This window comes from Desmodus rotundus, chromosome 12 (assembly GCF_022682495.2).
Source record: "Desmodus rotundus isolate HL8 chromosome 12, HLdesRot8A.1, whole genome shotgun sequence".
Taxonomy (NCBI): Eukaryota; Metazoa; Chordata; class Mammalia; order Chiroptera; family Phyllostomidae; genus Desmodus; species Desmodus rotundus.
In genome coordinates, this window is record NC_071398.1 from 90,680,739 (window position 1) to 90,698,450 (window position 17,712).

Below are 17,712 nucleotides of genomic sequence, written 5' to 3' on the forward strand. Positions count from 1 at the left end.
GTAAACATACACGGTACCCAATTATTTGAGAATTGTCAGGCAAATGTTCACTCCTGAGAAGCCCAGATTAAACATTATTTCTAGGTGAATCTATGGGATTTGCATTAGAATCTGGATTTAGCAAAGTAGATTACTCACACCAGTATGGGTGGGTTTCATCTGATCAGTAGAACAAAGGGCAGAGGAAGAAGGTAAATTTGCCCCTTTTTCTTCCAGCCTGCCTACTAAGCCGGGACATAGGTCTTCTCCTGCCCTTGCACTGGGATTTACACCATCATCATCCCATTGCTTTATGGATAAAAATCCACATCCTTGGAATAAGCTTGAAGGGTCCTTTGCTTTGTCCTGACCTCATTTCTAGTCCACCTGCACCATTGTCTCCAACCATATCAGAAGCTTCCCGTTTGGTCTGGAATGTTCTTCCCATTCCACATTCTTTATCTAGGAAGCTCCTTTCTCCTTTAAGTCTCAGCTCAAGCACTGCCTCCACCCAACTGGGAAAGATACCTCTCTCTGCAACTTATAGACATCTCTGTTGTTACCCTTGTCACACTGTTTCAACATTCTTTACTTACTGGGAACTCTTTGAAGCTGGAGACCATATCCTGCATTTTTTGTCTCTGTAGAATCTAGCCCCATGCCTAAGGGTGCTCAATGAATGTTTGATGGAGAAATGAATAAATGTATGAACTACCAAATGAACACATGGTCTCTACCCTAAAATGCTTTATACTCTAGTTATGAAGACAGAACAGATACATACAAATGACACAAGGTCATCAATGCTAAGAGCTAAGCTGTGAGAGCAGAACAAATGACCAGAGCTCTGCAATTCGAGGAGAACTGGATCTTTGACTCCTTCATCCTTGGACATAGGAGATGCAGAATGGAAGGATGTGGATGACTTTGCATAACTTTAACTTCTCAGCCAGAGATACAGGCCCTTTTGCATAAGCTAATGTTTCTCAACCCTTTTCTAGTCTTTTTCCCCACCTAAGAAACTTTTTTAACACGTGTTCCTTTATCACCTTCCCTCCGTGAAAATTTAACATCTAAAATCACGATTTCTTTACCCTGTCGGGGGTGATATTGTCCCCACTGAGGGTACATGGTGTCAACCAAGGGCAGAGTGTGATCCCTGCAAAGAGCCTGGTGATGCAGCGCAGAGCTTATATTCAGAGATTGTTTACCTTTCAGCAATGCCAAAAGGATTCATTGGCACAGGTAGACCAGAAGGCCTCAGAGATTCTACCAAGTTCCGCATGGGTGTCCCCCAGAGATCTCCTGTGGGAAAGTCCTGGTATTTAATTAGGAACCTAATCTAATTAGGAATCTAATTTAATTAGGAAACTAATTTAATTAGGAATTTAATGTAATTAGGAAACTAAGTGATTAGGAAACTCGTGTTCTATTAGAGACAGTTGAGTGACAATTGTTCTCCCCTTACTCTTTTCTAGCCAATAACAGGGCTGACAATGATATATGAGAAGGAAGTGTCATCTGAAGGGGTGAAAGGAATAGACACATCTCAGGTTTGAGGGACCTATAACCAAAAATAGATGGAATGCAGATCAGAAGACTCTGCTTGCCCAGATGTGGCAGAAGCAAGGCTCTCCCTCTGTTGAGTCAGATATACCACTGACGGGACACCCACTGAGGACAGGGAGGGGGCAGGTGGCAATCTCACTAACCAACATTGTACCAGCAAGGCTGCCACCTGAGGCAACCATCCCGACACTACTGTAGACACTTGCCCACTCACTGACTCACCCCCAGGGACAGAGCCTGGTGGGCACAGGTGTGAACCTTGCCATTCATCATAATCATCTCAGCAGAGCTTCTTAAAGATACAGAGTACTAAGTTTTCATCTTGAGCCTAATGAGTAAAGTCTCTGGGTTGGGGCCCAGGGGTCTGTGTTTGGAATTATACTTGTCTGCCACCACTGATGATTCCAATGTAGGCCATCCTTTTTCTTTTAAGTTTTTAAAAAAGATTTTCTTTATTTATTTTTAGACAGAAGGGAAGGGAGGGAGAAAGAGAGGGAGAGAAACATCAATGTGTGGTTGCCTCTCATGGGCCCCCTACTAGGGACCTGGCCCACGACCCAGACATGGGCCCTGACTGAGAATCAAACCGGCGACCCTTTGGTTTGCAGGCCAGCGCTCAATCCACTGAGCCACACCAGCCAGGGTGAATGTAGGCCATTCTTCACCTGATGCTTGGAAGCCACAGCACCAGACAAGGAAACACCACCCTGGTGCTTAGGCTATACCTGGGCACCAGCTCCCTGCCCTCACTGACCCTCAGATTCACCCATGAGTGTGGGGCAACATCTTTGTGAAAGCAGAACCCAGTAATGTTTACCAAGAGATACTACAATGCAGAAGAAGAGAGCGTAGGGAAGGGAGGAGGTTAAGAGAGGGATGAATAGGGAAGGGATGAATATGAGAGGGAGAGGAAGGAAAGGTGGAAGGGAGAAAGAGAGATTAAGAAGGCTGAGAGACAGCATGCAGAACTCAGCAGAAAGAAGACAAAGAGGGTGAATGCAGCCCTGACCCAGAGATGGGAAAGGCAAGGAAAAGGGAAAGCAAAGGAGCCAGATAAGTAAAAGATCCTCCTTGTCCAGCCCCTGGGAGACACGATTGGTCAGTGATTAAGAAAATGAGGAGTCTGACCTGTGTTCGAGACCTAGCTGCCAGTTGCTAGGTAGATGTTTAAGATGAGGTACTTATCTTCTCTAAGACTTATTCTCCTCGTAGGCAAATATGGAATTGTGGGATTTCATAGAATGTTGAATTTAAAGCAGGTTATAAATATAAATGACTTTAAGTTGGTCCTCTTAGGGCTGAATGAGACCACAGGGCTTATTTGAAACTGAAGTCCAGAAAGAAGTGACTCCCAGGATGTCACATGGTTAGTGTCTTAGTTGGTAACAAAGTATATGCTGAGATAGTCACAAGCTGGCTGTCCCTGAGAAAGACAAGAAAATCCCAGCTCTGCATGAGGCAAATGTGGAAGCTGGCCAAAGCTCTGAGCCCCACTTCCCAGCCAGCCCCTCAGCTGATGGGGCCCCAGGCTGCAGGAGAGCCCAGCTTTCCGGCCAGCTAACTGTGGGGATCTCAATCTATCCCATTCTGCCCAACACCCCAGTGGTATTGTCAAGAGAAGAGGCCATATGAGGGGTCCCAGGATTGGGGGACAAAGAGAGTCATCATCAAATAAATGGAAAAGTCTCTGCAGAAGCATCTCACCCTAAGAGAAGCTAGGTGCCACACACTCGCCACCTGCCATAAAATGCCCACTTGAATGTGTCCTCAAGACTAGATGCGAGCGAAGAGATGGGAAGAGATGTGAGCCAATCAGTTACTTCAAACGCTGGGCTTCCTGGTAGAAGGACATGTTGGCTGAAGGGGGAGTGGCTGGTCAATATGGAATCCAGAAACACAGAATTTATCTGTGTTCTTCATCCAGTACTACCCAAGAAGAAAGACTATTTGGGAGAAAATAAGTACTCTATTATAGAAGTGAAATATTTCTGGAAAAGACAATTTCTCAAGCTTTTCCTTTAACTGCTTTATTTTTCCTACAAGTTCATTTAGTCATCTGTGTTCTGAGCTAAGTTATCCCTAGCTGCTCTGATCCGGGGAAAGGGGTGGGGGTGGGGCACTGGTGGGAGGAGGGTGATGGTTGGTGGGGGAGTAATTCAGTCACTGGAAAGACATGTCCTCTAATGTTAATGAGTCGGTTGGCCTTCTGGTTTATATATTAGCGTCAATTGGCCCTTCAGAACCCAAACAGACTGATAAAATTGAGTCTCTGGATCTGTAAAGCCAAGGTCTTGGTCCGACTCAGGATTTGTCCTGCCTTCCTGTGAGCCCCAGTCCTGCACCACCCCCTTCCTGCCACCCCAGCCACAACAGTTTTCTAATACTGCCCAGATCACATCTTTGCATCTAAAGGGAACAGTAGCACCTTAACCCACTGTACCAAACATGTATTCACCACCGAGAATCGGCCGGACATCATGCTCTAAGCTAACATGAAAAAGAGGGAGACAGCACAGGCACCCATCCCCCAACAACTCAAAAGCAGTGCTGATGCCTGAGGGGCAAGGCCCTAGGGGGGACCTGCACCCCATGCCGAGAGGGTTCCGGCTGCGCGCAGGAAAGAATTCAGGCGTGCGTCCGACAAGAGGTTAAAGTGGAAGCAAGTGTGTTATTGCACAGAGAGGACGGACAGGAAAAGTCACTCCATAGACGGAGTAGCGGACTGTCCTTATGAGAGACTGTCTCTGCAGGTGGAGCTTTTCTATCTGTTTGCATGGGAAATTGCTGGTATGGGAAAATAGAGACTTGAAAAAACACTGGGACTAACTTTAAGCGTTATAAAGTGTATTTTGTGGTCTTTTTCCCCCTCCATGGTTTGGGTAAACAGTAAGGTATGGGTTAATCAATTTTTACAGGAATTTTCTTTGTTCCAAAGGCTCCTTATGGTCTGCTTGCATGTCTGGTCAGGCAGCACATAGCAGGCCTCTGACTTAACTCTGTTTGCCTTTAGTTAATTTATATAGTTCTCATGCCCCTCTCCTATATTAGTATCTTGCTACCCAAAGTGTGACCACTAAGCCAGCCATGTCAGCATCACCTGCAGTTTGTTAGAAATGCAGACTCTCAGGCCCCATGCTAGACCAGCCAAATCTAAATCTTTGCTTTGCTAAGATCTCTGGGTGACCTGTATGCATTTAAAGTTGAGACGCACTGATCTAGTAGAACAGACCCAACTAAAGCCATCCTGTATTAAATTTTATGATGAGGGAATAAACCAGGTATGGTAGGAACAGAGAGGAGAGTGTGGTTAATTCTGATGGAGACGTAAAGATTTGTAATGAGAGTAACAAGAATCAAGATGGTGGCGTAGGTGGACACACTGCGCCTCCTCGCACAACCATAACTGACAGAAAATCGAACAGCAAGGAAGTCCGACACCAAGTAGGTAAAAAAGAAACATACATCCAGACTGATACAGCGTCACAGCGCAGCAACCAGCATTACCCCGCCCCGGTGAACACCTAAGGCTCCGCCCTTTAAAGTAACAGAGGCGCCAAGACAAAAAAAAAATGGCCCAAATGACAGAACACTTCAAAGCTCCAGAAAAAATACAACTAAGCGAGGAAGAGATAGCCAACCTATCGGATGCACAGTTCAAAACACTGGTTATCAAGACGCTCACAGAATTGGTTGAATCTGTTCGAAAAGTAGATGAAAAAATGAAGCCTATGCCGAGAGAAACAAAGGAAAATGTACAGGGAACCAATAGTGATGCGAAGGAAACTGGGACTCAAATCAATGGTGTGGACCAGAAGGAAGAAAGAAACATCCAACCAGAAAAGAATGAAGAAACAAGAATTCAGAAAAATGAGGAGAGGCTTAGGAACCTCCAGGACATCTTGAAACATTCCAACATCCGAATTATAGGGGTGCCAGAAGGAGAAGAGGAAGAAGAAAAAAATTGAAAACTTATTTGAACAAATAATGAAGGAGAACTTCCCTCATCTGGCAAAGGAAATAGACTTCCAGGAAGTCCAGGAAGCTCAGAGAGTCCCAAGGAGCTGGACCCAAGGAGGAATACACCAAGGCACATCATAATTACATTACCCAAGATTAAAAATAAAGAGAGAATCTTAGAAGCAGCAAGAGAAAAGGACACAGTTACCTACAAAGAGGTTCCCATAAGACTGTCAGCTGATTTCTCCAAAGAGACCTTACAGGCAAGAAGGGACTGGCAAGAAGTATTCCAAGTCATGAAAGGCAAGGACCTATATCCAAGATTACTGTATCCAGCAAAGCTATCATTTAGAATGGAAGGGAAGATAAAGTGCTTCTCAGATAAGGTCAAGTTAAAGGAGTTCATCATCACCAAGCCCTTATTATATGAAATGTTAAAGGGACTTATCTAAGAAAAAGAAGATAAAAAATATTAACAGTAAAAATGACAGCAAACTCACAGTTATAAACAACCACACCTAAAACCAAAACAAAAGAAAACTAAGCAAACAACTAGAACAGAAACAGAAGCACAGAAATGGAGATCACATGAAGGGTTATCAATAGGGGATTGGGAGAGGGAGGGGGGGGAAGGTACAGAGAATAAATAGCATAAATGATAGGTGGAAAATAGACAGGGGGAGGGTAAGAATAGTGTAGGAAATGTAGAAGCCAAAGAACTTATAAGTATGACCCATGGACATGAACTATAGGGGTGGAATATGGGAGGGAGAGGGTGGACAGGATGGAGTTGAGTGAAGGGGCGGAAGAGGGACAACTGTAATAGCATAATCAATAAATATATCAAAAAAAAAGAAATTAGTAACACACACACACACACACACAAAGATTTGTAATGAAATTTAAATTGTACTGGCCAGCAATTCACAGATGGGGAACAGAGAGTAGTTAGGAGCATCCAGGAATGGAAAATGGTGAGAACAAAGCTGTGAAGTGGGTGAAGCCATGGGCAGAGACAGCCTAGAACAGCCTCGGAAAAAAGTCTTTTAGGAGCTCCCAAATCTTGCCCTGGGATAGACAGCGCCACTTAGCCCATAGGTGCTGTGCCGTCCTTTGCATTGACCTGGATGAGAAGCCCCTCAGTACCCTTGTCATGAGCCCCCCACACTAGATGCCGATCAATGCGTGGACAGGGAGAGGCCTCTTTCCAGGACCTGGCCCTTCGTGACCTTTTAGGGACCATATTTGCAGTCAACAAAGGTGCCGAGTCTCAGATCTCGGGCCAGGCCACCTGGTCCCTGGCAGCAACTCTGTAGAATGACCTTGGTAGGGAGTGGATGCACAGATTCCCACCGACTTCTAGCCACCCAGCCTCTGGGGAGAGGGCTTCCCCCACCTCATGTTGGAAGGGAAGGTAACTCTGGCGAAAGTCAAGGAAGTAACGACAAATAAAGTGAAGGGACCAAGGCAGGAGTCTGAAGGCTGTGCTCCAGGCCTGGCCTGGCCTCTAGCTGGGTGACCATGAGCCTCTGGGCCCCGGACATGAAATGGAGAAGGTGGGCCAGATGGTTCCTGGGGCCTTTCCAACCCCGACAGCCTGGATTCTCCTGTGGTGCCTTCCAGTTTGAGAAAGGTCTGCCATTTGCCCCCTTTTCAAACTAAGATTAGATTGTCTTGGAAATCGCTTTCAGTGTCAAAATAAAACATTTTTCATAGGGACAATCTCCACCCAACTCACAAGGGCATCTGGGTTAGATTGCCCATCAGAATTACATTTATGGGGAAATACACACACACACATATGCACACATGTATATATGTGTGAATATAAATTATGAAATGGATATTAAATATCTACCAGGCGTTTTTCTTGACTGCTGAGTTGGGCACCAAAGACCCAGAAGCTTGAGTTCTGGCCCAAAAGGTTGTCATACATATTTGGAGAAATACGACATGTATCAGTAAAGAAGAAAGGCGTATATAATTCCATAATAAAGTGTCCCGTTAATGACAATTGTTAACATTTCACAGTGCTAAACCCTTTATGGGAGTTGTCTCATTTATTCCACACAAATCTATCAGGTAAGAAATTGTTTAGAATGGTTTTGGCTACAAATAGAAAACCCTGATTCCACTGGCTTAAGCATTCAGAAATTTATTTTCTCTCTTAACAAGAACTCCAGAGGTGGTTGTACAGTGACTGAATGGAGTCATCGAGGATCCAGGTTATTTCTAGTTTTCCTCGCTGCCCTTCTCTTTGGCCTTGTCCTCAAACAGGCAGCCATGATGGTCTCAAGATACTGCCACACTTCCAGATGTCCCTTACAGCATGTCCCGGGGTGGCAAAGAGAGCTTTGTCTTGTGTATAGCATATATGTATATTCATGATGGAGGCGGACCTTACCAGACACCCTGGAGCAGGCTTCCGTTCACATCTCCCCGCCTGGACCTGGATCTCATGCCCACACCTACACCATCGCCAGCCAGGGAGCTGCAGTGGGCTCAGCCTGCTTCGGTCCCTGCAAACATGGCTGGTGCCCAGGTCCACCTCGTCTGATACACAGGAGAGGGAGGGTAGCTCGCAAAACAAAAATCGGGGTTCTTTAGGGAAAAAGAAGAGGCAGATAGCTGTTAAGAAGGAAAACAAATAATCATTTCCATTTTACAGTTGAAGAAACGGAGGTTTCCAGAATGTACTTGTTCAAGGTCACACAACTTGTAATAGCTGGAATTCCAAACAGAGCCCAGACCCTGGGGCACATTCCAAGGCAGGTCAGAGTCCCAGCCCCTGCAGCCTGGCTCCTTTCCCTCCCAGGACTTCTGTGATTTGCTTTCCTCCCTCCTCCAGGGCGAGGACTGTTTTATTCACCTTTTCATTTCTCTTTTGCCCCACTCGCTAAGGCCATGCTTACTTGTTTTTACCATAAATCTCCACCTACTGTCCTCATAAAGTACATCCTCTTCTTTTGGCCTCCTTCTCGGCCTCATCACTGCTCAGAACTCAGCCCGATTACCAGCAAATATTCAGAATAAGTAAGAGTTCGGACTTGGGACCCTAACAGCCTGAAGTTTCGGTTCCAGCTTTGCCACTTACGACCCATGTGACTTCGGTCAAAAGACGGAACCTATCTGAGCCTTTGCCTCCTCACCCATAACATGAGGATATTCACCACACAAGGCTGTGGTGAGAATTAAATGAGATACAGTTTAGCACAGCCTTCAACGAACTGGAGTCACTGTTTTTGATTACTGAAATAATGGAATAAAAACAAAAACTCACATTTTCAGTTTCCTGAGCTTTCTCTACATGATCTCATCTGACCCTCGTAACTGCCATGTTTGGTGAAGGAGGCCCCCTCCCTGTGATGGCTGGGGAAGCTGAGTCTGAGCGGGGTAAAGAGCCTCTCTCTTCAGATTCCTCTATTACATTCTATGGTACTGACTGTGTGTGTCAGCTGACCTTGCTTGTGTGGACCGTCCCTGTTATGGGTTGAATTGTGCACCCCCCATTCCTATGTTGAATCCTAACCTCCAGCACCTCAGAATGTGGCCTTATTTGAAATAGGGGCATTACAGATATAATTACGTAGGTTAAGATGGTCATACTGGAGTAGGATGGGTTCCTAATCCACTAGGATGATGTAATTATAAAAAGAGAAAGACTGGGCACAGATATAGGGAGAACGCCTGTGAAGATGAAGGCAGAAAGCAGGCGATGCTTCTAGAAGCCAAGGAATGCCCAAGATTACCAGCTAACTTCCAGAAGATTGGGGAGAGACATGGAAAGACCCCTGACAGCCGTAGAAGGAACCAACCCTGCTGACCCTTTGATGTCGGACTCCTCAGCTCCAGGACTATGAGACCGTAGGGGTCTCTTAAGCCACCCCAAGAGGACAGAGACACGATGCAGCACTCTTGCTGTTGCCATGCGCCTCCCCTCTAGAGTCCGAGGGGAAATGCCAGTCTAGTCCCTGCTCCAGCCGGCAGGGCCTTTCGGAGGAGGGCCACTCTAAGCCACCACAGTCACTCTGTGCGACCTCAGACGTGAGTTCCTCTCATGGCCCCAGGACCATGTCTCTCCCATTCAATCCTATCAGACTCCTGCTGTCCCCTCTGAGGTCCCACTCAGAAGAGTGATATCATCAACTTCCAGCCAAACCCGAGTCTCATGCTTGTCTCAGCCCCCAGGGTTTCCCCAGGGCTAGGCTGCTGCTAAGCTTTTTCACTTCCTGAAGAAAGGTCCTCCTGACCCCTTATGCTGCAGCAATTTGTGCTCCACCAGGCAGGGTCTGCATTTACAGGAAAAAAAAGAGAGCTGTCCACCCTCTTGAGAGGTAAGGAAAACCCAAACTTCTGGAACAAGAGGCCTAGTGGCCACTCTGGCAGTGCGGTTAGGGCAATACCTTTCATGCCTGGCCAGACCCACCCCCCTCACGGGCCATGTTGAATTTCTACGGCTGCCCACACGTGGCTGGCCCTGCATCTTTTCCACGGTGGAGTGGGACTCTTAACACCTGTGGAAACTCACCTGGTACCTCTGTTATCCCAGCCAGCAGCTGACAACCTAATGGAAACCTATAGTTCTGAATGCAGATAAAGCCCAAAGTCACTGCTCGACAAACATTTCCTTTGCCTCTTCACTCCCTGCATCTGTGCACCTGCCCAACTGCTCTGTGTGGAAAGCCTCAGGATCAGAAAGGGTATTGAGTCACGATGTAATAATCTAAAAAATTCAGAAATGGATGCAAACTCTTGCGAGAGCTTTCCTTATAAACTGGAACACGTGACCAAAATAGGATTGCCAAAGAGGGGACTCTAATCTGGGGCTAAGGGGGACTTAGCTAGCTGAACTGCTACGGTCCTGCCAGAATGGATGGCTGCTTCTTTCCCATAGCTCTCCGTTTACCTATCATTTATTGACTAGCCAGAACCAGATGGCATTTAAAAGGAAGTGAATGGCAGTAACAGCTATTCTCTTCTAGGCAACAAACTCTGTAGCTAGTGAAGCCTCACAGTGAGCATTATCCCCATGTGACAGGTAAGTAGTCAAGGTTCAGGGACTTGGCAAAGGTCACATAGCCAGGAGGTGAAAGGTCGGAATTCAAACCCAGGTCCGGCTGAGCCAAAGCCTGGTGCTTGCCCTCTCGGGCCCCGACTTACCACCCAGACTGGTCAGAATCTCAGTACTATATGTGACAAGGTGAATCACCACCCTAAGTCTAAAGTACCTGGCTGGGTGACTATTTTGTCAGCCTGATTCGTAGGAATGTGAGAGGCTTGCAGGCCCCTTCCTGAGACACGAGAGCCTACTCCTAGTAGCCAGCTGAGAACGCTGCCTAGGTTTCTGCAGAAACAGTCTGTTTTCGAGCCAGCACCCAATGCTCTCACTCAGGAGACCTCCTTCTCCCTGCCCCTCCTTAAGTCCCTAACGTGAGCCCCAATGTCCTGCTAATCTTTACCCCCAGAACTTTATTCCCAGGATTGTCCTAACTTGGGAAGAAACGGAAGGGTGGAGACGGTATAAAAACACACATGTGCTTCTCGTTACATAGTCTGGAGCCCAAGTTGTCGCTTGCCCAGCTTTGACACTCGAGTCAGAAACACAGCACATAGGCCGGAAAATACAATGAATGCTACATTCCCACCATGTCCCTGATGGCTCAAGATCTCTGGCTCCCTCGTGACTCATCAGACCCAAAATAAATGCCACAGCCTGGCACTCAAGGTCTTCTGGTAGCTTTGTCACCAGGTCTCTCTACTCAAGTCTGGTTGCTCCCAAAAATCTTCTGGCTTGGCAGGAATCCTACTCCTCCCCCAACCCCTCCTTTGGTGCCTTGGCTGATATCTGAAACACCCTCTCACCCCCATGCTCCTCCTCTGATGCTATCATTTAGGACTCAAAAGAAAAGACTCCAAGAAGCCCTTCCTGACCAGCCCCTGGGCTTACGTTCCTTTCTGTCAGCACGTATTCAGTAGGCCGACACTCCCCAGCACACACCGTGGGCCACTTCTTTGGCCTGCAGCACACACTGAGCCCTTTCTGTGGGCTTGGCGCTGTGCGGAGTGCTTGGCATACTGCCCTGCGGCCCTGCCTCCCTTTGTTAGAAATCTCAAAAGGTTGTTCATGCTCCTGTCTCAGTTCCCGTCCTCTCAGCCTCTTTTGAGCCAACTTCAAACAGACTCTCGGCCCCACCCTTCCACTGAAATAGTTCTCTTCAAGGAGGTGGCAGAACCAGCCCCATGGGGAAACTGAGCTCATAGTAGGAGATTTTCCCTGGACTTCCCAGCCGCTGCTCACACTGTGCGCCACCTGAGAGATCACTGCTCACCTCTACCTGTGCTGGTCCTGCCAATATGGTTAAAGGGGCAGCTCCCACCGAACTTCCTGCATACGGCAGTCTTGGTTCCTTTGGACCTCCTTTGTGACATCTCAGTCCCCCTCCCAATGGGGCTGTTTGTGTACACCTTATTTCCTCTAGTGGAACATGAGGGCAAACCTTGTAAGCGTGTAAGAGAAGACTGTTAAATACCTACGGGGAGCAGGTTCCTTGGTATTCAACACATGTTTTTTGAATGAGGAACACACAGGCATCACAGAAGATGAAATCTTAGGTACCTGCTCCAGAGCCCCTTGTTTGCAGCTCCAATGAACAAGATCTGAAGGTTCGCGGGTACCGAAAGCACATACTGGCCCGTCTCCAGAGGGCATCTATCCCGTCCTGGCTTCGGCTTCAAAGTTCCCCCTAAGTCCTGGTTGCAGGTCTCTTGATCTTTCCCTGTTTGCTCATTAAACTTCATTTGAAACATGAAAAGATCCAGGACTGAGTATTTCTTCAAGGCAAGGTTTTCTCAATGCAGCAACGGCAGATAAAACCTAAAAATAGTGCAGCGGATGCCAGTTCAAGGCCAGATACCTGTAGCACCTGTTGAGGCCCATGACCTCTGTTCACAGATGACATCTGCGGTCAGCTTTGGCGGTGCTCAGAATATCAGGACGAGTAGATTATGTCTCTCAGAGATAGTATGAGTCTTCAAGGAGTTCCACAGCTCTCCTTCTGGAAACCACCATTCCTGTGAAAATAGTCTGGTTTGGAGTCCTGGGTGTGGCTTAAGGTGATAATTAACAAAATCGGCCACCATTTTCTGGGTTCTCACGTGTGTCAGGGATTGTGCTGAGTGTTTTTATTTTCATGGGTGTCTCTTCTAATCCTCGTAGTAACCCTCGGAGGTGATACTATTGTTGACCCTGTATTACTTAGAAGGAAAACGGGGCTTACAGAAATTAAGTTACTAGACTGAGATCTTACAGCTATTGATGGCAGAGGAGGTGACCAAGCTGAGATTCCACCCACAGCCGAGTAGTGCTCGAGTCTGCACTACTAACTACCTTACCCTGTTGTTTCCTAGGATACCTCAAAATGTTCTCATCTTTCTTAGCAGAGAGAAAACACACTGACCCCTAACGGCTGCATTCGGTGGGGCTACTCTGAATGAGCTATCAGTGATTTTTACTAAATTCCATATATAAACATTCATGTTTTTGAGGAACAAAAGAATAGAGGTTGTCACATAAACTATTGGAACTACGAGAACCCAAGGACAACTTGGCCTACCGGACATGCCTATGTAGCAGGCCAAGGTTCCAGGATTTAGCAGGATTATTTGTCAAGCTAGAGCCGGAGGGGTAAGGAAAGCTGGGGAACACAGAAACACAGTAATGTCACCAACTTCAAGTTCCCATAACCGTCAATTCTAACAGACATTTCTTTGTTTCAGTGGAAATTTTAATTCTAGCAAATGTAAGTGACTCATTCCTATGGAAATATTTTTAAAGGAGGAACTGGAGTCAGGAGCAAAAAAAGGAACATGGAAACATAAAATAAAATGTTAAAAATAAGTCCAAATAGCCCTGGCCAGGTGGGTCAGTTGGTTGGAGTGTTGTCTTGTGCACCAAAAGGTTAGATTCCTGGTCAGGGCACATACATAGGTTGCGAGTTCAATCCCCGGTCGGGGAGCATACAGGAGGCAACTGATTGATGTTTCTCTGTCACATCGATGTTTCTCTGATCAAAAGGGCGGCTCCTTGCCATTCCCTGAGACTTCAGACTCCTTACACTGGAGCTGCCCCATTCAATACAACGGCCACTGTCCAGAGGGCTAGTTAAATTTAAATGCATAAACATTAAAAATTCAGTTTCCTATTTGCATTGGCCACATTTCAACCATTCAGTAGCCACAGGTGGCTAGAAATCATCCCATTGGAAAGCACAGGGTATAGAAAATTCCCATCTTTGCAGAAAATCCAGACTTTGCAGGGAAATTCCAATGGGTCGGCTTCACTGATTGTAGCCCACGCTGCATCCAGGTTTCAAGGGACCAACTAGCAGACTATTCACACCATTCCCAGATGCTCAAGCCACAAACTAAACCTAGAATCTCAGGGAAGTAAACTCCTACTGATAAATGGGGCTCAATCAACGCTTCCATTTCATTTTAGTGGTCAAACACCTTTAGAATTCATTCACATCCATGCTCCCCACACTCCTGCCAATGCTGAATCAATTTCCTTTCCCACCTCACATCTTATACCTCCTTGTCTGGGCTGTTACTGGATCTCCTGTTACGGACATGGAGGGTAATGAGGGTGGTGGGAGTAGGTCCTCCAAAGACCGGGTCCCCTGGTGCCAGAACTCTCTCAGGTGCTGTCATGGAAAGGTATTTCTACAGAGAAAGACTTTTTCTCTCAGGTAGGAAGAGGGCTTTCTTCTATCAGAAAGCAAGGGGTCCTGTGGAATTGGGGAGTTGAAAGTTTGCAGCCTCACCTGTGTCCCCATCCCAAATCTCAGGGTCCCACTGTTTCTCCCACATGTGCCCCTGTCTTAGCATTAGAGACTGGTGGGGCAAGCATTCAGTCGGCCCTGCCGCCCCACAACCCACACAGTACAGCACTGCGTTCTTAACCACGTCTGTCTGCCCTGCAACAACTGGAAATGAAAGATTCCTTTACAGCTGGTATAAGAGTTTTTGAATGAACCAGAGACTAAAACCTTCCCTGAGTTACTGGCAGTTTTCTAGACCGTATCTAAGGATGATTCTGAATAACCTTGAACCTCCCTCATCACTGAAATCTTCTAATATACACTCTACACATCACTCAGCATGGCTTTCATTAATTCTAAATAATCCCGATTACTGTACATTTCAATATTTTATGTGAGTGTCTGCTATTCTTTTAACTATATTGTAAGCTTACGTGGACGATTATCTCAACAGCATTTAGTAAATTCATGTTTCTAAACTCCTGAGGACCTTCTTGCTCTCTCTGGCATATTAAGCCAGACAAGAGGCAGTGGCTGGGCCTGGGGACCCTCAAGCATGTGGGCTGGCACGTGGGGGAGGCGAGTCTGAGGGGAGCCTGGCCATGGAGCAGCCAGACCAGGAAGGGCCTCCATGGGCCCCTGTGCCGCAGCTGAGTTTTCCTGGTGAGACAGCTCCCCAGGTGCTTGGTGCCCACAGATTCAGAGTGTCTGCCAGCTCTGCTAATCATTCACCCCCTTTGGCTCCCTTCTCGGCTACCTGTGGGCAGTGTCTGGTTGGGATGTGTGATGTGTGATACCTATCTTCAAAGTCAAGATCAGGATGTTCATGTTTCAATGAACAACATGGAGCATTGGTGTCTGGCCAAAGTCGGGGTCTGAGCATCCCACATGGGACCCGAAGTGGGGCTCCTTGTCCTCATCCGGACCACTTCCAACTCGCCTTGCTGTTGGGTCAGTGCCACTATTCTCGCTCCTCCTCTGACCCTTGGCTCACAGAGGCCAGGAATGGTCAAGAAGTGGATCACATATGGTGGTCAGGAGACTGCCTGCTTGTCCTTCACTGTCTACTATGCCCCTTAGACCCACAGTTCTGACATGCTTTTGCACAGGCTCTTTGTGATGGTAAATACTTAGTGGGCAATGGACTTGGCCGCACAGAGAGCCACTTCCAGTCAGAGCAGCTCAGCGATTTCCCAGAACAAAGGCAAGAACCAAAGAGAGTCCCAGAGCTTCCTCCTCCATGGCCCGCTCTGTCACAGGGTCGTACTCATGGCTGCCCTTCATACCTCCCCTCCCTGAGTGTCCAGCTCTTCGAAGTTTTCTGGGTGTTTTGGCCACTAGCTAAAAGGGAACAATTGGGGAATAAAAAATCACTCCTTTCCTTTCAATAATCTCCATGTTTTCTTCTTCCTCCTTTATTCTCCTTTGCCTCCTCCTTTTCCCATCCCTTTCTCCTCCTTCTCCTTGTCCTCTCCCCCATCTTCAGGGAACACAGACACCAAAGCTCTTTCTTTTCTCTAACAGAGAAATAGAAGCTCTGTAATTAGGGGGAAATTGGACTGGAATCCTGGTCTCGCAATTTCCAGTCATTTTTTCCATTTCACAACCATGCGTCCTGAAGCTGAGGCTCGACAGCACAGTGGTAACGGAGGGTTTCGTCAGGTTTGGGATTGCAGGTGCTTGTTTTCATCCCATTTTTGCCTACAGATTTTTCCAAAAAATTTTTTTGCGAAGGCTATGTATTAATTTTGCATTAGCTTGAGTGAACTTGCTGCTATAATAAACAAATGTAGAAATTTCCACTGCTTGACCAAAAAAGCTTATTGCTTGACCACATATTGTCCAAAATGAGTGTTTCTGACTGTGTATAGGCCTTTTAGAAGAAGTAATCCAGGAAACCCTTCCATCTGTTCCTTCCTCAACAGCATATGACTTTCAAATAAGCTGTTATGTCCTGTCTGAAGCCAGAGGAAAATAGCACAGAAGAAGAGAGTATGCAAGGGATAATTTTATGGGAGAGGCCAGAAAGTAATATAGGTATAGCATTTCCATTCATACTCCATTGGCTGGAACTCAGTTGCAAGGCTGCATCTAACCGTAGGCATGGTGGGAACTGTAGTTCATCAGCATACAAAGGAAGCAAAGGAAATGAACACAGTGAATTGCTAGCCAATCTATGCCACACTTATGGAAGGAAAAGAAAAGAAAGTTAAAGTTATAATGGAATAAGGAAGGCAAGTCCCTCTGTAAAGCTATCCGAAGCTCTCTCTCTTACAGCATTTTCACACTCAAATCCCCATTCTCCCATTGATAAGAAATGGCCTTCATCCTCAAGGGTATGGACAGACTGAATTTTTCTGACATAAGTTGGTGTAGGAAAAGGAGATATGTGGATGAGACTGAGGGCTCAGAGGCTGTGACCTGGGTGTAAATTCTCCTCCTCCCCACTGGGGGCACTCTTAGCATGTGGGTGGCGCTGCCTCTCTGCCCCACAGCATGGCTTAATACAGTGAGGACAGATGATTATGGTGAAGACTGTGATGTCCATATGGTTCACGTTGAGTGATGAACTTCCTCTCCTCTTAGCACAATTACCATGCCCAGAGAAACTCCTATTGCGTGTACCTCCTGCAATACACCCAGAACCATTTGTGCGCCCAGGGCATGCCTCACATTCCCTGTACCTTGTTTTCTACCATCACCTCTAAATGGAAACTCTTGCCTTAGGTACAGTCCCTCAGAGGCAGCTGGTTCTCATCTAGTGCTTAGGACACTTTCTACAACAGCAAATGTAATTAAAGAGAAAATAAAGCCGATGAGCTAATGCACATTAACTATAAGTAGCTTACTAAATCTACTTGTCTCAACATCTCTGCATTTTACCAAGAAACTACACTTTAACGTCCCAAAATTGATCTCAAAGGTGGCTTTTCGGGTTCACCTATTGTCCAGTGGAGAGAGAGTTGGGGGCAGGTGAGGGGCTTTCTGGGTGGTTCCCCAAATCTGCCTGTTACAGAAAAATAAAGAGGCCAGGCAGGTGCTCAGTATGTGTATATATGAGTTCACCCCCAAATATTTATAAACTTTTGTGTTCAGGAAGAATATCTTTGCTTCCAATATACGAACAAAGATACGAGTGAGGAATCTTAACATATGTGTAAATATTTGTGAGTAACCCCAGCTTTATCCAGATAATCTCCCTGTTCATGCACCTCTCCACTGCTCCTCCATGCACTGGGGCCGGGCAGACATGGGAGGGACAACTGTGACCAGCAACATCTCAGAGGCCCAGATGCAGAGCTCATGGGAACACATATCCTCACAGGTGCATACTAGGAAACATCCATCTTCCTTCTTTGGCAGAAGTCAGTTAGTTCTCAGTGTACTA

The 17,712-nt window shown here is 46.6% G+C and overlaps 1 protein-coding gene across 11 annotated transcripts in view; it reads right to left on the bottom strand.

Annotated features, from left to right (window-relative positions):
• The window catches only part of RGSL1 (regulator of G protein signaling like 1), a 90,565-nt gene that overhangs the window by 53,454 nt on the left and 19,399 nt on the right, over positions 1 to 17,712 (bottom strand). The window lies entirely within an intron of this gene.